General features: G+C 30.7%; 1 protein-coding gene across 9 annotated transcripts in view; it reads left to right on the top strand.

Annotated features, from left to right (window-relative positions):
- ClC-a (chloride channel protein 2) overlaps nt 1-20,870 on the top strand; it is a 107,396-nt gene that overhangs the window by 42,199 nt on the left and 44,327 nt on the right. For 2 of the 9 annotated variants that reach the window (XM_076398400.1, XM_076398406.1), the window contains exon 1: nt 6,377-6,498. The exons of 5 other annotated variants lie outside the window; for them this stretch is intronic. The gene's annotated coding sequence lies outside the window, so the exon portion shown is untranslated. Of the gene's footprint in view, nt 1-1,878; nt 2,008-6,376; nt 6,499-12,892; nt 12,992-20,870 lie in introns of those variants that run through there. 2 more of the 9 variants (XM_076398405.1, XM_076398403.1) reach the window with 2 other exon arrangements.

The following is a 20,870-nucleotide window of genomic DNA, read 5'->3' on the forward strand; positions in this document are numbered from 1 at the left end:
TAGAAGGTGTTATTTAATCTGATAGTGACTTTCAAAATTTTCAACTTTCAAGCACGCAAGCGCTCGAAATATGTCATAACTATCTTTGTACCGCATTACTGACAAAAATTATAAACGATTTACTATTTTGAATCAAATAATATACAATGCCGACTTAGTTCATGCAGTGATCAAGGTGGTAAGAGAATTCTGCTGGAGCATGGCATACCAAAATCTAACAGTGAAAATAGTAACCATACCAGTAACAAGGCTGCGCAAGATCAAATGTCTTCGGGGATGCTCTCCAAGTAATATACAAAAAATATAACACATTAACACATTTTTTGAGACATTTTGTACGTTACAATGAGTTATCTATTAATTTACTTTTGACAATCTTTAGTTTTGTCTTTATTGATCTATTTTAAATTATTTTCACTTACGTTCCATCTTTTGTTTTTAAAAGTTCTCAGCATTTTCTTTTCATTAGTCTACAAGCAATATATTGCCCATCTTCATGAGGGTGTTGTTTGGCAAGCTCCCGATGCAATCTAAAGGATTGCTTGATTCATTAACAAGGACCCTGTACTGCAATACGTCACACGTTTTTTTTCATTTTCCATGGTGACCAGCTAGAAGCTGCTGATTTCGCTTTGGGTTCGGGGTATGGATATTTTGCGAGTGTCAGTGACTCTGGGTTACGACTGGGATTGTCATAGTTGGTTTACTACCGAGGTTTGTGGATGGGTAGGGATTTAATCAAGGTGTTGTCGTGTTCTAAGGCGCCCATGGAGAACCTTTGACTGAGCATGTTCCTGAAATTCTTCACAAACAGGATGCCTGATTCGAGGTGGGTGTTGACGTTCCTCATAAACCATGGGGCATTGAGTAACGCGCGGGCTTTTTTGGATTGGAGCACTTGTAGCAGTTCAAGTCGTCTCTCAGAGACATAGATGTACCACACCTGTGCTCCGTTGAGGCAAACTGGACGGACTAGCGTTTTATACAGAGTCACTTTCAGGGGGATTGGGAGTTTACTTTTTCTGGAGAGGAGTGGAAATAATAAGCTGTACACGCCATTTCCTTTGCAAATGGCATGCTGTATTTGGGCTGACCATTGGAATCTGCGATCGCATTGGAGACCGAGGTATGAAATTTTCTGGAGCCAGGGGATAAAATCCAATCTAGCTCTCTGTATATTTTAATTCCAGATCGGTTGATTCCTTTTTATTTTTCTTTAAATTTCAGTGTCATAATAATGTCATTCTTTCCTAAATATTTGGCACTATTTGCATAGCAGTACCATTCAAATTCAATATTGGCGAGTATTTGGCCTTTTGCTGGAAAAATTGATGGAAACAGATTTAAACTGGTTAAGTTAGTTTATCTCAACCTATCATTTCAAGATATTCTTGATGACGTTTTTTTATGGACGCTTCTTGGTTCTGATCCATTGCTGAATATTACAAGTTCAAATAAAGTCAATAAAGTGTTATTAAAGATTACGAATAATTTCTTATGACCATTTCGTAACTCATTTTACAAAAATAAGTTTATATTGTATTTTTCCGAATATATATGAATATATGTGATATATTATCAACAAAATATAAACAGTTTTACGGTCTCACAATTTAATTGTTGTCTCGAACTCATGTCACCATTATCGTAAACATAAAAAATCACTATGGAATACGGTCATATGCTTGATAAAGCAGAAAAAACTCACGAAGCCTTTGGCATTTCCGTTTTTTAATTAGTGCAATTCTTATTAGCCTCACAATTTATTATCGATGGTTATTAATATCACAAACGTATGGCTCCGGTTCAATAAAATAAGCAATCAAAGCTTCGCTTCATTTCGGTTTTGTATCCGAAGAACGTGGATCTTATTATTTTATACGGTGATAGTCAGTTTTCTATTTTAAGTATGATTGTTTCCTTAAATTTCGTAAATATTTATTTGAACCGGGTAAAAGTGAATGTATTTCTGTGATTCGGTGATATACGTTCAGAACTCATTTACAGGTTAGTATGTATATATTAAAAATGTTGATATATGTTTAATTCAGGAATAAGTACTACGGTTTTTATAAATAAAATTTTATAATCATTTCGTCGATTAAAGTAAATATTATGGAAATTTGAATAGTCGCATTTTTAAAAGTAAGAATATTTTGATGATACAATATGGTTTATTTAAGATGAAATTAGAAAATATATGTTATCAAAAATATTGTCTGTGAAGGGTTAACATCTTTGGAGCCTTCATCATCATATTCCATTGATCAGAACAAGAGGTCAAGAAGGAACAAGAGTCAGATGAAGCGTTATATGAAGTATATGTATAGTGGGAGATATCTTCCATTTTGGGTATTTCGAAATGTGTAGAAAAACATTGTCAAAAACAAACACATCTCTTATGATCAGCAGCTATATATTTATTTGATATTAGCAATTAATAATACTAGGTGCATGTATGTATTTTGATCAGAGATCTATTAGTGTAAATCATTCTTAAACAACCCAAACTAACTAGGAAATTTGATGAGTTTCACATTTACCTATATAAAATAACTGTTATTGAATTATTTAGTTTATACAGGGGCTAATCGAGGAACGCTCAATATTGCATTTGCGACATTCATCACTCTTCTTGTTTGATTTTGAGAAATTTGCCACCGAAGCTCATTAAAACGCTTTTTGATGCTTAGACTGATGCTACTTTACACTGCACCAATTATCGGCTTTGGCTTCGACGATTTTAAAAATGGTTGATTCCTATAACAAAATAGAGTCTGAAGGACCAAAGGAGTTCACAAACATTGAATTGCGAGATCAACTGAACGAAAACACTGCTTAAACTTTTAAAGGGCTTTCAGAGAACTTAACAGTTGACGGATCAGCTATTTCCAGAAGTTTACAAATGATGGAAAAGATACAAAATACGAATTGACTGAAAATGTCATACTTGTCTGACAAAAAAATATGAGATTGTGGTTTATTGGGACCGGCGATTAAAAGTAAATCTATTACGACAATATAAAGCACAAGTCATCGGTTAGCGCCATCCGCGTCGAGACCGAAGCAGAATATCATAAAGTTTTATTGTCCATATGGTACAATCAGCAACGTGTAGTGTATTACGATATAATCCCATCAAAAACGATGATAATCACGTTTGTCTTCGAACTAGTGTCCAGTGTATTTTTATGGCTAATAATTAATTAATCCTTATCCGATTTCGTTCATTTAAATAAACAGTTTTAATTGTTTGATCTCGCTTATATAACCTGTTTAGTTTAAAAGTTTTAAAGAAAATAATTAGAATAAGGGATTCTCGTTGACTAATCTAGTTAAAAATTCTAAAATTATGTACATTTTAACCTACGTCTAATGTGATCTGTGGGTAACCTATAATTGAATATTTAAATATTTTTATATTCCTATAATAAAACTATGAATTAATTTTGAGGTTTTTTATGCAACTCTTTGATTGTGAAACGTTGTAGATTCTGTCAAAAAAGTACCGGGAATTAATTATGTGAAAAGTTCCTTCCTTTAGAGTTATTGTTTATTTTTTGTCGCTAAGTTGGAACAAATAAGTTTGTAACGCAATTTTTATATTGAAAAACATCAACATAAAATGGTGTTAATGTTATATTGTATAAGTAAAATATGGGCATCCAGAAACTGTCGATATGATGGAACATTTAATTCGTTCTGGTTAATCTTTAGCGTCTTCAATTGAAATTAAAATTGCTAAACTGAAGATAATGGCGACCTAAAAATATATTTAATTTTGAGGAAAAAAGCCAGATTTAAAACTTTAAGTAAAAGTAAAATAAGTAAATGAAAAGTTTTAGGATGTATAGTAACAAGACTATCATTGTGAGTGAATGTCATCATAAAAACTCTAAAATATTACATATCACCACCGTATTCGCCAGATATGGCTCCTGGATTCGAAAAGTCAATTTCTAAATAAATGTCCACTTTGAAGGCATTATAATAAATGTAGTTAAACAATAAATAAAAAAAATTGATTTTGATTACACGTAACGGGTCAAATGAAAAGTCCCCGGCCTGACACATAGATGGCGCTACTAGAATTAAATCCATATGTTTTTTAATTAGCCCTAACCCTCAAAAGATGCATGTATAAATTTGACAGCTGTCGGATCATTAGTTTGTGAATTATAGCATTTTGAGTGAGGCAACTTTTGTTATTTTGAAAGAAAATGGATAAAAATGAATTTCACGTCTTGATAAAATATTGCTTTTTGAAGGGAAAAAAAGTTGAAGCAAAAACTTGGCTTGATCCCGAGTTTCCGGACACTGCCCCAGGAAAATGAACCATCAAGGATTGGTATGATAAGTTCAGACGTGGTGAAATGAGCACCGAAGACGATGGACGCAGTGGACTTCCAAAAGAGATTGTTACCGACGAAAACATTTAAAAAATCTACAAAACGAGTTTGAATGACCGTAAATTGAAATTGAATGAAATAGCAGACACTCTAAAGATATCAAATGAGCATGTACATCATATCATTCACGATTATTTGGGTATGAGAAAGCTCTGTGCAAAGTGGGTGCCGCGCGAGCTCACTTTTGACCAAAAACGACGACAAGTTGATGATTCGGAGCAGTGTCTGAAGATGATCAAGCGTAATAAACTCGAGTTTTTGCGTCGATATGTGATAATGGATGAAACATGACTCCATCGTTTCACTCCGAAGTCCAATCGACAGTCATCCGAGTGGACTGCAGACGATGAACCCGCTCCAAATCTTGGGAAACCGCAACAGTCGGCTGGCAAGGTTATGGCGTCTGGACTTTGGAGTGCACATGGAATAATTTTCATTGACTACTTTGAAAAAAGAAGTACCATCAACAGCGACTATTACATAGCGTTATTGGATTACGGTCGAATTTGTAGAAAAGGAAAGTGCTGCTTCACCAAGACAAAGCACCGTGTCACAAGTCAGTGAATACGATGGCAAAAATTCATGAAGCGGGCTTCAAATTGCTTCCTCATCCACCGCATTCTCCATATCCCATATTCTCCGATCGATATTCTCCTCACTGGGGACCAGCAGCGACTATTTCCTGTTCTCAGATCCCAAAAGAATGCTCGCTGGGAAGAAATGTTCGTCGAATGAATATTTGGAAGCAAAGGGGAAATCGTACTGCAAAAATGGCATCCAAAAGTTGGAAGGTCGCTATAATCAGTGTATCACCTTTGAAGGGAATTATGTTGAATAAAAAACAAATTTTGCCAAAAAAGTGAGTTTTGCTATGGTAGGCGGGGGAGTTTCAAGTATTATCTATCTATAACATAATTGTATGTACTATTATCATTTTTGTAAAAACATTTCATAATTTTCTGCAAACTTTTCCAATTTCTCTGGTAAGTGCTTTGATTCAGCAGCAGTCCAATAATCAATCCATTGTTGCATTTCCTCAGCATTTGGAAACAGTAGCTGAGTGTCAGTCTGAACAAGTGATAGTCACCAGGCGTTATGTCTGATCAGTACGTTGAGTAGAACTTCCTATTCAGCCTGCAACAGTACATTCTTAACTTGTAACGTGTTCATAGTCTTGAATATTCCACCGCAGTATCGATATGAATAGCCCAGCCCTCCTGAACTTGCTGTAATACATCCACTTTTCATCGCCAGTCACAACACGCCATAACAAAACTTCTTTTCTGTTGGTAAGTAATGAAAAAAACAGTTCTAAATGATACGATACTATTAATCAATTCGTGTGGTAGCCTTTTGGATCTTTTCGTGTTGAAAGTGAAATTTTAAGGGTTACATGATTAGCGTCTATATCCAATGAATAAATAAATAAATATAAATGAAAAATTATTATTTTATGTAGAACAATACTAAAATCATCGCGTTTAACTGTTTGTAGGTAGTTTAACAGTTGTTTGCGTTGCTAATTCTCATTTTTACTAGCAAATATCGCTGGTCAAAAAACATATAATAATTTAATTTAAATTCAACTCTGAAATGAGACAAAATGTATTATTTACACTTGCACAAGAACAAATTAACGCAAGAATAGATATCCACCAAGAATATATATCCTACAACTGCATATAGACCTGGAATAATTATTTTCAATGCTTTAATTGATGTAATTTTATTAATATATTAATTGATTGCCAGCACAAAATCATAATAACACCAGAACTTTTTCTTGGCTTGGATCCAGCAATACACAATCGCCGACGTCGCTCTATTTCAGTTTTCAGTTTGTCGGCCTCAGCCTGGCGTTTTCTCTGGCCAGTTTTGTTTTGGTACAACATAACGGTTTTCGGGTTTGTTTTCCTATTGTCCTTTTATAACTTTTATAAATCGGTTTGTTATGGGGACAGAGTGAAGGTGAATTATTTTAGTTTGAGTATTTAATGTAACATTATTGATTCAGTTGATGAAGAAGGAATATATTGTGTTTGATGTTCCGGATAATTGACGTTGCTATGCATTTTGCTCTAAAAATCAGGTATGTTGGTTTTATGGTTTAAAAACTATTTGAGTATCTTAGAATATAGTAACAGTAACTCCTCAGTTTCATCCGCAATACAATATTAACATGTCAGGAATTAAAAAAGAGAGTTTTAATTTAACTTATGTAATATAAGGTTTTTATTAAAAATTATATACGTTTGCAAATGATTTATATAATTTATATAAGTAATATAAAATCAATTATTTTTAAAAAGTTATAAATTATGTTTGAAACGTATACAACAATAACAACGTGCTGGTGTTTGTTTCGATGTTTTAAAAGTAGTATATTCAACAAAGATGGACAACAATAAAACGTTAAAACATCTATAAAGATTAGGAAATTATTAAAAGCATATCTACTACAAGTCATAAAGTAAGGATGATGAAAATATAAATTGGAAGAATTGAGGAAGGTCAATATGAAGGAAATAGGAACCAAAAAGGGGTTTCCTTCATTTTAAAGAATGAACACCATTAAAAAAAACGATAATGCTGTAAAAAATAAATTATTTGAAATAAATAAAGTTAGAATAATGATAAAAATGATAAATGAAAATATGAAATAAAAGAGCTTTTTCAGTGGCTATGCGAAGAAAAGACAAAATATCAAAATAAGATTAGCAGAGTCAATGAAATGAAATTATACTCGTTGAAACTAAGAATGCAGGGGGATGAACTAAGGAAGAAAGTCAAAGATGGAATGTGTCAATATGCAAAGTAGTTACACTACAGAAACTGGTCCATTCCAAAAGATTACGGAAGCTTATTTAGAAGCAACAAATTATTTAGTTTATCAAATAGCATATGATCTGATCTTATTGAGATTTTGTTAGTTTATGATTTTTATGTCAAGTGGTATAATACATTTAAGACATCGAAAACAAAACCAACCTTTATTAAATAATTTCTACGAACAATTTATATCAATTATAATTTATAATAAATTAACTGCGGTCGTGTATTTTAAACTATGCTAGTGATTATATGGTTCTAGAGAAACGAATTTTGATTTTTCCTAATAGATGGCTTTAAAATTGCATATCTTGCTAATTGGTGGCTCTAAAAGCTATTTTTGTCATATTTTTAAAAAATACCGGGCATCTTTGCAGCAAAAATTCAATGGTGTCTATGATGATGAATATTTAAGTTTTTGCATAGATCATTTCGTTTTTAAAAATTAAGCTTCTCGACCAATCATTGGATAAATTCAAGAAATTCTTAAAAATATCTATGAATATCGGCATACTTTTGCGACATCTATCTGAATACCAATTCTTGAGATCCACATGAGCAAAAATTGAGCTATTTGTGAATTGAATGATTATAGATAATGCGAAAGTGAATCCTAACGATGAAGTTTCATAAACGATTGCAAAACCCCTAATAAGACCAAAGAAATTGATACTAAATATAATAAATTCGACTCTCTAGTGTTAACTGCGTTTTACAATAACGGAATTATGATTTTATCAGAAGAATGATAAAAGGTCATGAATCAAAACGGCATGAAAATCATTGATTAGTATTTGGAATGTATTCCCAATAAATTCGCTATGAAAAACCTAAAATTGAAAAATATTTTGCTATTTTTCTAATTATGTTATATGTAAAGAATAAAACCTAAAAAATCCTCTTATTTACATTAAAAAATTAAAAATATATATTAAATGGTTTTCTCGCATCCACCATATAGTTTGTATAATTTTCTACTATATTTCCAGCATTTTTTTACTATTTAACTATTTTTATATATTAAATAATGTAACTTAATAAAATAAGAATAAAACTTTTAATTGCTTAGTACAAAACTCTACTTAATATAAAATATATTGATTAAAAGGAATAAAGAATTATTATCAATAATTATTATTTTAACTGTTTATATATATACATATATATATATATATATATATATATATATATATATATATACATATATATATATATATATATATATATATATATATATATATATATATATATATATATATTAATTATTTTAAGGAACAAATTATAATATAAAAATAAAACGAGGCATATTTAACCAATATTAAAAATAGATTAATTAAAGTCGACAAGAAATATACTCTAAATCGAATACCTTTCATTTGTTTCTCCATTAATATCAATTTATCAGCAGTAGGACGCTATGATCAAAAACCAGTATCTTGGCTCCAAAACTAACATAATCCCCGGTCTATTGGTGTTTTGAAACGACACCGGCCTTTTCAGTTATTTTTTACAACGGCTGATTTATCTATAACGCGTGTTTTGATTTGGACCGTTTTTTCTTCATACCGTAAATTTCCTATTCGTTCAAGGTCTCCACGTGAATTCTCGATTATTTCTGCGAATCGGGGAATTCTCTTTGATTAAACTACAAGAGGTTATTTTCTCGTGACGCTATTTGCTTCTTGGAAGTACGATCATTTTTTTATAAAATAAAATCTGGTTTTATTATGAAATGTTCTACATATGCATATAAAGATAAATCGATAATTTACATAATAAAATATTTAACGGTGTAAATAAATACATAATAAAGTAACACTCATGTTGTTTGAAAATCATTGATTCTTATAATAAATAAAATTAATTTAGATTCGTATATCGATTAAGAATTGTATGGTAATTTTTTTATTAGTTACATCTTAAAATAGATATGCTTAGTACAATCTTAATTAACAAATTAATTTATGATTACTGTTCTGTTGTACTTGCATTAATAGACAAGCAAGGCGAGTACGCGATCAGTACATCAGTATGTATTTCCTAAATTAAAATAAAACTAATCTACTTGAACTAAAGTTGAGAACACACTTAGACACTAAACAAGTTCGTGTGGTTTAGTTCGCTGCAATCTTCTGATTTCCTGCGTGTTGTCCAGTAGCTTGTTTTGGGTACGTTGGATTATTAGTTGGTTTCATGTTTTAGTGTAATCCCATATTTGCATCCCATAAGTTGAGAGTATCTTTGAAATTGACTTTGAGTCTAATCTGCTCTTATTTTCTTCTAACATGATGTATCCAATTCAATGTACCATCGAGATATTTAGATTTATATTTAGATGATTCTGTTTGAGTACTCGAGCATCTGATAAGTGATATAATTAGGTTTTTGTCATTTCGTCGCAACACAAGATTAATATGGACAGATTTGGAGACATTAAGCTGTATTTTCCAGTCTCTAGCCCGTTTGTAGATCTTGACTACTTGTATTATTTCTACAACCTTAGGCAGATCTTTTGCCATGATAACTATGTCGTAGGCAAATGTTCCAAGTATTGTTTCTTTTGTTGCTTCGATATCATCAGTATAGAGTAGATATAGTGGAACTCTAGCCGCAATAGGTTTAAGTGGTGAGAATGCCCCTTGCGAGACCCAAAATTTTCTTTCGAAAAGATATGATTCCAGCAGTAGACAGTAATTCGGCGATAGCAATTATTTTGTAGATTAATCCCAAATGCCATAGCCGTCCAAAAGCTTGTGAGATGTCCAGGAATATTGCAGGGAAGTATTTCTTTTCTTCGAATACATTTTCAACAACCGCTGTCACTTTGTGCATTTGGTTGATTGTCGAGTGACGATTTCGTCCGTCGTCGAGTGGCGAAATCCAAACTGGAAATCTAGTATTTCTATAAATGTTTTAATACTTTTTAACAGCAGTTTCTGAAATAATTTTGATATTGCAGGTAACAGAAATAGTTCTGTTGGTTCTGCCGGTCTGTCAGGTTTTTTAAATATAATTATTCGAGCAACCTTACGACATTCCGGAACATGCTTCAGTCTCAAACAGGCATTGAATATATATGTTAACATGATAATTACTTTTCGTGGTAGCTCTTTCATAAATCAGGGGAAATATCATCAATTCTAGGATCCTTTTTCGGGCTGTTAAAAAGGATTTATATCTATTGTAGAATCTATATCATTCGGTTGGAATACGTTAGCTAAATGTTCTGTGAATAATTCAACCTTTTCATTGTTGTGTCGAACGCAGTAAGGTAAAATGATCGAGTTTAGAGCCTTGTTAAAAATAACAGTTTCTTTCAGATTAATTGTTTTATTTTATAGGATGTCTCGTAAATACATTTTGAGTTATTAAAATCAAACGATATCAATATATAACGTTAATAGTCCTGGGAAGCAAAATGTCTGTCACAGTCACAGTCACAGTCTGCTGTTGATAAAAATACATATCAATTATATGGAAGTTGTCTAAACTTACAATACTCAAGGGTACACTATAAAGCAAAATAATTTTGGATGATGCCATTATTATTCCGAATTAAAATGGTGATAGCGTTACTTCAATAATCCACAAATAATTGATGCATTTTTCTAATCTTTTACTAATGGAGTAGATTCACAATCACATATTCAGTCATGAAAATTATTATTGAGCATATTATGAAACGTTTCTTCTAAAATTAAACAAACATATATAAATGACAAATAAGCATATATTTGGGAAGGAACATAAATAATACTATTTAATGTAAAAATTAATCATATATGTAATATACTTATTTTTATTCATGTTAATATGTTTCCAGTGCCATTTTTGGTATATGTATGTCTTCGAAGCGTCTTTTAACGTCTTACGTCTCTTAACGTCGTTGACATTTGTTAATCAATTATTTCAATTTGGAAAAGAGCTTTTACTTCATTATGCTTAATAGTTATTTAGGCAAATATTCCTCGATTGTTTATTGTTACCACCTTAAAGTAAAACCTCAGAAGGCCAACGGGGTCTCAGAGGACTCTTTAGACGTTTGTACAATCTTAATTTTCGCGTTTAATATGAACGCGATATGTTGTTATTATAAAAATATCACAAAATGTTATCAGAGAAAGTGGAATGGGATTTAACGATACCGTGTAACAAGACTAAAACTCCTATTGCTTTTTAACTCAATATTTTAGGTGGATTTCTTTGAACTTTATCAACCACATTGTACATTTTTAAATATAGGTCTGTTATACTAGTTATACTAGGTCTGTTAACTAATTTTACATGATTTACAATATATTCTCAAAAAAGAGCAAAATTCTTGAAAGAATATTGATGAAACTAGAACTAAGCAAATCAATTATGGGAGAATGATTGTAGCCCATGTGTGAAGGAAACATTGAAATATTAACCCAATAGTGCTATAAGCTGTAATCTAAAAAGTGTCTATATTAAAGTAAAAATTAAAAAAAAAACTACTGAAGGGTTGTCTTTAATGTAGCCGACTCTCATCCAATGTTCTCATCAGATCTACTGACAAAGCCAATTGTAAAAAATACACACTAGTAGAGACACAGTCGATCTACTGACCACAAGATCACCATAAGATCCAATAACACCATAAGATTTAATAACAGCATTAAAAAACCTTCAAACACACCTTGATAAAATACAATTGTGGTTGAAGACATGGTGTATTAAAGCAAATGAAAAAAAAAACCTATCCATGTAACATTCACTCTGCGTAGAGAAACATGCCCACCAATAAATATCAATAATTGTTAACTTTCCCAAGTTGAGAATGCTAAATATATTGGTATGCATCTAGACCCTAATGCCTAACAACTTGGATCAAATGTATTGGGCTCAAATCCAAGTTATAACTAATTATTGCTATACGAGTTAATATTTAAGCCTATTTGTCATAAGATTTCATCCAACTATAGGATACTGCTAGCTAAGTCTAATATAGCTATGACAACGGTTCCAAAACAAAGTGTTGCTCCCTACTATGTATCTAATGAAGTAATACAACGCGATATCCCTCTAGAACCCATAAGGAATAACGTTTGTGTCAAGTAATTTAAAAGAGTGTTAGTACACCCCAAATGTGCGTCGTAATACTCAAGTGCGTAAACTAAAACGTTTAAAACCATCCAATTTATTTATGGGACTTATATAAACTTTATAATAATATTTAGCATAGGACTAATTAAGATTAAACTACTAAAAGTAATAATAATAAATTGCCGGCTTGGTGGCGCAGTAGTTAAGGCAAAAAAATAACAATAAATTATACTAAAAGTATAATAAAATTATACCATTTGATTTGGTGGTACAATAAAATCTTAAATTTACAGATATAGCTTTGGGAAATTAAATCAAGCCTCAAAAACAATTTCTAATTTCTTCACCAAGATGTACCATTTGTAAGAACGATGATTTTGATTCGCTCTATTTCATGTTTGCAGTCGAATAACCAAAGTCAGGTACGTCCAGTGACCGGCAGATACGATACGATCATATTCAATTTCTTTTTCGCGAACGTTAACCGATGACATACCGCTTATTTTGTTGCCGCGAGTATATTAATCAGTTTCTCAATCCTTTTTGTTCATTACCGACGGTAGACTGAATGTATTGTGCGAGTGGATATTGGTGCAAGTTTCCCATGATTGTGTAACGGAAAGTCTATTATCTATTAGATGGCTATTTTGTCAGTTGTGTGTATTTTTTGGATATTAAATTTTTATGTAAGTGATAGAAATGTCATTATTATTGTATCTTAATAATTGCCATCCAATGTCATATTCATAATATCACTTTCCTTACGTTTTTAAACTAATTTGAAAAATTGATTCTAATGAAAACACATTCATATTTCAATATAAATATGGTATAACATATATTTTATGCTTTGAGTTTTTAAATATTTACAAGTCGTTATTTAATGAATATTCTGTTGAGTTTTCAATATTATAAAAAAATTTCCTATATTCCCGGTTCTTGAAAGTTACGAAATAATTCATTTAACAACAATAATTTTTTGTGACATCTTAATCTCAATATATAAAAATATAACCATTATCAACACAATAAAAGTGTTAAATTTACATGTTTTTTTTGCTAATTTCGTTTCTCCTTCAGTTGCTCTGCAAAAATATATTAATTTCCCCGTTTATATATTGGGATTAGTGACTTGAACTCACATTTGGATGAATCTAACAAGAAAATTACTGTTTCTTGTAAATTGTAGATTGTTACGTTCAAAACCGTTAATTAAAATATAACTTTCTACACAGTTTTGTTATATATTCGAAGTGGCATGGAAAAAGTTGTGATAATTTTAAAAGTATTAATATGTCAGCTATATGTAGCTTAGGATTATTTAATAATTTTTTGTTGAATTTAGCGAGGTTCTGGTAAAATGAAAGAAAGTAGAGGTAAATTTTTTAAAACATAACGAAAATGTATTAACAAGAGCATAACATTTTTAAAAAATATATGTACGCAACAGTGTTATCAGTTTTAGTTTTCTGAATTACTAATCACTTAAAAATCTGCTATATAACTTCGAATGTTCTACACCGAGGTGATTAAAGTAAACACTACATTTTTATACACTTTAATCTGCTTTTAGCCTTCCCATGATTCGATTTTGTTATTTATTGTTTAGATAACATTTTCCTGTTTTTTCGTCAGACACTGAAATTCAAAAATCTACTCAAACATTTAAAGACTTATGAATAGTGATGTAATATGAAGAATATGTTTTCGTTTGAATATAAATTCTAGATTACCGTAAAGCCTTAAAATAATAATAGAACCTTTATCTAAATTGTTTATTAAAATACTTAATCAATTAAAATTCCAATTACATTGATATGGCACAATAACACAATGTGTGTTATTTAATCAAAAACACTATAAAATGTGACACTACTAATGCTTGGTAACATTTTAATAAAAACAGCCTGACATGTCAATTATTGCCTCTTGTAACATAACCTGCGGTTACATATTAGGTATTTGTATTAAAACAAAACAATAATGCAACTTTTAATCACTGGTTAGAGATCTTAGTCAAAACAATATATACTTTTGAAAGTAATAGCTCGCCCTTGGACTTGCGGAAATTGGTTTTGGTGAAGTCTGAAACATATAAATAACTGATTTAGAAGACTCAAAAGTAACCTTTTCTATATGAAGAAATATTTGTAAGCAAACAGCTACAAGAAGACACAAGGTGATAATACAGAAACTGATGATGAATACTGTACAAAATTTCCATCCGAACAAGTTTTTAACAGTTTAATGATTTTATATTTATCTCACATTTATCACAAAAATATCTCACCTTGAAAACGCTTCACAAATATAGCCTATTTCATCAATCATCGCTATTTAAATTATCTTTAATTCCTATCAACTGCGCATAACTAATATATAGTCCGTCCATTTTAGTTCATTTTCACTTTGACATATAATAGAATTTTAATTTAAATAAAATAAATAAACAGAAATAATGTTATTAATGCACATACTATCGAAAGATTTTATTATATTGAACCCTTTTCCACAGCACCTATGACTTCTAGTCACGTTTTTTTATATAGTGGTATCCGCTGAATGCCTAATCTACCTCATTAATAATGTCATATCTAAGTGACATATTCTACTGTCATTACAGAGCATATTTACCTTTTACGCTTAGTTCTTGTTTCCTTCGGTAACATACAGTGTTTCTTTTTAAAGTGATTTTAATATCACTGTATTTCTCCTTACCTTACCTCTCGTATACATGGTTCTTGATAAAACTAGATTTAATCACTGCATTTGCCATGTCTGCAAATCAGTTACTATTCTTTATCTCCTCAAACATTTTAAGCAAATGCTCATATATATTCGAAACAATTACACGCATATCTGTACACATAAATTGTTCAAATTGTACAATAAAATTTCCTACAGTTATCGTATATTATTATAAACCTACCTTTATTTATTTGCACTCTCATCACACACATCATATCACATCTTAGAAATTGTTTAATTAGTAAGAAATTACTTAATCATAATCCCACATTCAGAATGTTTCATTCATGTGAATAACTAAGCTGTTAAATTCCAATCTACAAGGTTTGCCGGTGTATAACCTGTAGTTATTATAATTTGGTAATTGGTAATAAAGATTTGGCTATATGTTCGAACGTATCAAACAGTATTGTTTGATATTGTCTCTTTTTAACTACAATAAAGTGACAAGAAAAACATTTTCTGATTCTAAAACGAATTTACCAATTGCGGAACATCTTGATGATGTGAGTTCACTGTTATTGGAATATACTATACACAGCATTTCCATTTTGAAGAAAATGATTAAAAATATAGTAGAAAATTACACTACAGCGATGAACGATATTTTGATTAAAATAAAATTAATTTTCTGAATATGCACAATAAGCATTTTCCATAAGAATAGGTACCTTCAACGAACTTATTTAACAGTGCCTTCTGGTTAAAAAATTCACATTACTGATTATTATTAGGTGATTTTAGAACTACTGTTAATCTAATTGAATAATAGATTTCATACTAACATAAGTAACATTTTTTAATTTTATGATGCTTATGGTGATTCTGCAGCACGATTTAAAAGTAGGTTCGAAAACGAATCACAAAAGTTATCGGTCAAAACCCCAGGTCGAATTCTAAAATAATGTTTAAAAGAAACATCTTAAAGGTGGAAAAATGTGAATTGACTGAATAAGTCAAAAGTTGTGAAGTATAAAATGTCACAGATCAAAGGGCAAGAGACCCATCAAGCCTAGTTAGTCACTTTTTCAGAGAGCTGGCAGGCAAGCAATGTCGAAATGCTAGAAAAGTGCTAAAATAGATCAATCATTATTTCGCATAGTATCGTCATACTATCATAATGATGAGAACAAGTTATAGAAAATGATAAAAAATATTTTTATTAATATATACTGTAAATAAATATGCTTTACACTGAAAATAATCAGAATACATTAAAGCAATTAATATACTTAATAATTATAATAACTGCACATAATGGTATTATTGATATATTACACATGTGGTATTATAGTGACGCGATAATTTTAAAATCTATACACATACTGAACTTTCGCAAATGTATATCTCTTAAATACAGCAAAAGCTATTAAGATGACGTGAATATTACGAGTATAAAACAAAAACATGGAAATAGATCCAGTGTTCTGAAAATCCCATTTATCATCAGAAGTCAGCTGCTTAGTCAATTGCTTGAGCTCTTGATAATTGATAACTTGCTAGTTAATCATTTTAATGTCAGACGCTAATAACTAAGTAAACTATTAAGTTTTTATGTAATTTTATTAGTACGTCTGACGAAATTAATAATATAATCAGCTTATATTGTTATTCATATATGTAGAATATATTGTATAATTTTTTTCTAATTTTATTGTTAAAAATTTGGTACACTATTTTCCGTTAGCCACTATTTTCCATCCATTTTCCAAGTCCACATCGAAATAACACTTCTTTTAAGGTTATCCAAACAGATACTCATTTTCGCAGGTTTGTGGATGCTGCTCGGTCAAGCAATAAACAGAAACGATTGCATAATATCTGGAAAATCTAGAGATTAGGATAAAATTTTAAATTTGAACATTTACAAATAAGTTTTCGCGTATTTTGTAACATATTTGTTTTTGATTACATATCTCTTTGTAATATAATGACCGTTCATTACACATATTCAAATTTTTTTTAATTGATCAGGGTAATTTTCTATGATTAATACATTAGATTACTAGATTATTTTAATTTATATTTTTTAATATTTAAGTTATTAGCCGTTTCTGACCAACTTTTTGTTTGGTCAATAATAGAAGATATACAAACTTGTTTCTGCAATGACTTATAACTAGGTACTTGGCTAGGAAAACCCATTTGCTCTTATTTAGTCTCTTGTAAACTAAATTCACTATTAATGGCAATAGTCAATATTTTTACTATTTACATCACTTCACTACTTAAAACTACACAATACCCTATAGTTTGGTTTTCTTGAGTCTACACACTAGTTCAGTATTATTTAAGAATTGAAACACTTCAGTGTTAACATAGAAGTGGAGTCTTTACTCATATATTGCACCAACTCGTTTAATTTGCTCTAGAACAGTTTGAATCCGAAGGTTTCAATATAAGTAACTGTTCCTATTGTATCTGACTGCATCTAGAATGTTTCTCAGGGCTGTATTCAGATGTATCAAATGTATCATCATATAGGTTTTTATATTTGATTAGACAGCAGCAAATTATTATGTAAGGATAATTCATATTTTCTTACAAATACCCAATACATTTTTTTGTATTATAATTTAAGTTCTTTTTTTTCCTTATTGATATACTGTCTCCAACAAAGTTTTGCATCAAGATTCACCCCCAAAGTCCGTTATTGCTGTACGGGATAACATTATTATTCATAATTATTGCTATATGAACAGATTGTTTCGTTGCAGGTAAATTCAATATGCACCGATTTACTCTCGTTGACTTTTGTTGTCCATGTCTGTTTCCTCTTATTTATATTATTAGTTGCGTGTTTCAGTTTTTTGATTACGTCTCCACTATTGTCTCCAATAGCAAATGAAACCAATATTGGGATTAAAGAATAGAACGTATAAAACTTTCTCAGAATAATGGAGCTTCTCCGCTGTTGGTTCGCCATCCTGATGAATTTTATAATAAAAATAATTGACCACTACTGTTGTCCACACAACTATATGACCAAATTATTATCTCAAACACGATATTGCTATACCCTGTCATTTTTAACGGACCTCAAAAAGGAGGAGGTTCTATGCCGATATCTCCGTCAATTATGTAGCGTTTTTAAAAAGTATTTTTTTGTTCGAAAGAGTTCACTTCCGAGGTGGTCCCATTGGAACTAGATCAGAATCTGATAGGGGGAAGGGGGAAAATCGAATGAAACCCTCAAATTTCAAAGGCACGTACAAATTTTTCATATATTTTTTTATCCAAAATAATCAGATTTTTTTTCTATATTTTAAAGTCTCTTTTTACCAACTAGGAGTTTATCTGGACTGGACCTACAGTTTAACGTGGGCTACGAACCACGGTTCTCGCCATTTAGCCTACTGGCTGGCGAGTGACCAACTTAGATATCATCCCAGATGTCATCCGGTCTTACCCAGCCTGATTACTGGCGTGACTGGAATCATTTTCCTTGTCGGATTTTGCACTTTTGCCTTGGACAAATATTAGACTAACGGAACAATAGGTGAACCGTCCTATCGCCTTTACCACTGCACCAACCAAGCCGGCTAATCAGATTTTTGTGTACAATGTTTTTGCTGAACTGATGTAACGGAAGATCGGAAGTCGTTCAGTGCAAAAGCCGTTCGGCTTGCTTTATAAATACTAACCATATCATATGAGAAGCTGTAGAAATATTGATGGTGCTGGCGTTCAGCTCACACGTGAAGGTCGCATGTTCGATTCCCGGCGGGGTCAATGACTTTTTGTTGTAATTCTAGTATAGTTAGAACATTTGTTAAATCACCTAAGTTAGGTAGCGGACCCCGGAGCCTGAAACGTTCCTAATTTTCAATATTAGTTTCTTTATTCATATTTTTCCTCATACGGGTTGCACCTTCACTTGGCCTACACATTGTAATATTTAATAAAATAACTGCGTAATTTATTGAGTAAATATCTAATACTAAAAAGAGAAGAATAAAATATTTTTAGCAAAAAAAAACTGAACCGAATTTAAAAAAAAATTAAAATAAAATATGTACATAATAATCGTTGTAATAACTAAATAAAAATAATTAGCTAAAAATAAATTTAGCTTAATACCTACCTAAACCTATTTGTCTAATTACAATATCATTTTAACCGGCTTGGTGGTCCTCCAACTGTTGCGAGAGCCGCGGGTTCGAATCCTGCTGGGGCATGGTCGTAAATTTATGTTTGTAATTATTTAAAATTTGTGAATGTTCTAGGCAAGAGTTTAAAATCCGACAAGGAAAATAATCCCAGTCACGCCAGTAGCCAGGCTGGGTAAGACCGGATGTCTTTCGGGATGATTTCTAAAGTTGGTCACTCGGCAGTTGGTAGGCTTAATTCTGAGAACCTTAGTTCAGAGCCCACGTTAAACTTTAGGCCCAGTCCAGATAAACACATAGTTGATAAAAAATATTGTTGAAATATGTTGTTTAAAAATATATATATATATATATATATATATATAAAATAACATAAAATAATTATATATATATATATTAAAAAACATAAAATAATAATATAATTTTGTGTCATATACGAAAATTAAATTAGGAACAAAACAAATCTAACTAGTTGCTTGCACTGACGAAGTGATCAGTTGGTAGTAGTTAGAATAATATTGTAAATAGATTATATGGTAATATAGTAATATTCGAATTAAACAGTGGCAAGTATAAAACTTTCTCAGAATAATGGAACTTCTGCTCTGTTGGTTCGCCATCCTGATAAATGTTATAATAAAGAAAATTGACCACTACTATTGTTCACATGAATATATGACCACAATATATTATCTCAAACAAGATATAGCTGTAAGGTGTCATGTTTGCTGAAATTCTTATTCCATGTACGTCAGTTTAGAATAATACTTCATAGTTTTTTAATCGAAAATCTGAAATGATATAAGTAATCATATAATTTTCAAAATTATATGAGATGTTTTCATAAATATATATTTATTATTAAGAAACCAAGACTGCTTTTCTCATGTGTCTTTGTGATTATGTTGATTACCTGGGTAATGATGGTTATCTGAACTAGATTCCATTCCATTACCAGGTCGATATAGGTTTTAAAATTTACTTATACAGGAACTTATTCTTTCTGGATAATTGAAATTTTCTTCCAATTAATGGACCATGCCTTGCATTGGTTTTTCTACATGTATGTCTTATTTATATTGTTAAAATTAATATTAAATAGTAAATGCAATTGTACACATATCAATGTCAGAAAGATTCTTACGGGCTGAAATATAATAATTTTTGGTTTTAATATAGATGTATTTAATCCAAATCTGGGGAAAAATATTATGGTCATATATTTCTGTAAACAGTGATGTCATCAATCTAATATTAATATAAAACATTTTAATATAACATTTGTTAATAAAATAAGAATATAATTTATTTGTGTATGTTAATGTTAATTAAATTGTATGTGTTTTGTATGTAATACTTGACTTTATTATATCTATTTTATATTCCAACTAGGTGATCATGCTGCTTAAAATGGCGTGATTCAGCTTTCATTTTTTTTTTCCAGGAATAGTGGTCGATGACACGTCAGTTTTATAGTAATACCGCGTATTTGTCAAGGCTTCCTAGTAAACTAGTGTAAGTTTTCTTAGAAATGGAGAGCATTTTAATGATTAGAAGATTTAAATTGGGCAAAGATCACTAAAGGTAGCTGTATAATTCGTAGAATAAAGTCGAGTTTCCGTGTCTTTTATAAACGGTAATTCCAAAGTAGATATATATATATATATATATATATATATATATATATATATATATATATATATATATA

This window comes from Rhynchophorus ferrugineus, unplaced genomic scaffold (assembly GCF_030347505.1).
Source record: "Rhynchophorus ferrugineus isolate W39M unplaced genomic scaffold, kcgeb_rfMv2 rfM3, whole genome shotgun sequence".
In the NCBI taxonomy this organism is placed as follows: domain Eukaryota; kingdom Metazoa; phylum Arthropoda; class Insecta; order Coleoptera; family Curculionidae; genus Rhynchophorus; species Rhynchophorus ferrugineus.